The sequence below is a fragment of the Chiloscyllium punctatum genome, chromosome 34, assembly GCF_047496795.1.
Source record: "Chiloscyllium punctatum isolate Juve2018m chromosome 34, sChiPun1.3, whole genome shotgun sequence".
NCBI classification, from domain to species: domain Eukaryota; kingdom Metazoa; phylum Chordata; class Chondrichthyes; order Orectolobiformes; family Hemiscylliidae; genus Chiloscyllium; species Chiloscyllium punctatum.
This window is the reverse complement of record NC_092772.1, coordinates 5,915,703-5,917,071: the sequence shown is the minus strand read 5'-3', so window position 1 is coordinate 5,917,071 and position 1,369 is coordinate 5,915,703. Positions and strand designations below refer to the sequence as shown.

Here is a 1,369-nt window from a genome sequence, read left to right as displayed (position 1 = left end):
AAAGTGGTGAGGTACTCATTGTAAAGATGGGTAGATTGATGAAATGTACAATTTCATCTTTTGCCTTCACTAACCCATGAGCTTTTGATTTTGTTTTGCATCTGTAGAAATCTTAAAATCTTCATCTTGAACAGACTCAATGACAGATCTCCATTGTGTCTCTGGCATCGAATTTCAAAGTGTAAACCACCTCTGAATTCTTCCACCGCAGTCCGCTGTTTGGGAAGTGTTCCTGTTGTGGGAAATGCACTTCCCCGTGTGTCAACTGCTATTCCCAGTATGCGCTCTGCCACTGCACTCATTTTCCTTCTGACACTTGCTCACTGTGTTGCTGTGATCATACAGTGACTTGGTGTCGCACGACCCAGGAAAATGATACAGCTCAAGGTTTTTGCATTGTTGAGTTCAATTGTCAGTTTAGCCTTATTTCGGATTTTGAAATTGTCTGTTCTGTTCACAAGTGCGTGTCAAAAACATCTGAGCGGAAATTAGGTGTTCCGAATAATGATATTGAGCACTATGCACTCTCCTCCAGTCTGGAAAACAATTCCTGACAGGCAGTTTAATAGACAATAGACAGCAGGTGCAGGAGTAGGCCATTCTGCCCTTCGAGCCAGCACCACCATTCATTATGATCATGGCTGAACATCCTCAATCTGTATCCTGTTCCTGCCTTATCCCCATAACCCTTGATTCCACTATCCTTAAGAGCTCTGTCCAACTCTTTATTGAAAGAACACCTCCTGCTGTCTCGGGTTCTTCATTCCGTTGACTTCAAATCTGCACAGAATTCAATAGACCTTGTTACAAATTCATTTCCTCATTTTTGTTCAGATCACTGTGTGCATAGTGTGACAGTGGGAGTGCACTTGCCCCACAACCCAGGGGTCAGACCATCATCTTGGAACCGTACTGTGTTATTTCTCATTTCACAAACAATCGGGAGAAATGTCTGCTGCTCTGCATAATTTATGCATTTCAATTATTGATAAGGTCATAGCCTACCCGATGCCTCTGACGAGGTGGCCGAGAGGTTAAGGCGATGGACTGCTAATCCATTGTGCTCTGCACGCGTGGGTTCGAATCCCACTCTCGTCGCTGTCATCAACGGCTTTCAATGGTGCTGTTTTCAGATGATTGAAACTGGAACTCCAATTGTCAGTTTATATGCATTGACGCGATTACAAAATCTCAAAGAATAGTTTGTACCTTTTAACTAAACTGCGTTGAAATGGAGGTTGCTTTGGGATAATGAAAAGAAACGCGATTTTCTTTTTCAAGTCAGTGCTGAGAACGTTTCTTCGTATGAAAGACATCCAGGAAAATCAAATACCGAGAGCTGCGAAGTGCATGTTTATGCAAAGGGATT

At 42.8% G+C, this 1,369-nt stretch overlaps 1 non-coding gene across 1 annotated transcript; it reads left to right on the top strand.

The window, feature by feature from the left end:
* The first annotated feature begins 1,016 nt into the window (after positions 1-1,016).
* On the top strand, positions 1,017-1,098 carry trnas-gcu (transfer RNA serine (anticodon GCU)). The gene has a single exon. It is a non-coding gene; the product is annotated as a tRNA-Ser (tRNA).
* The last annotated feature ends 271 nt before the right edge of the window (positions 1,099-1,369 follow it).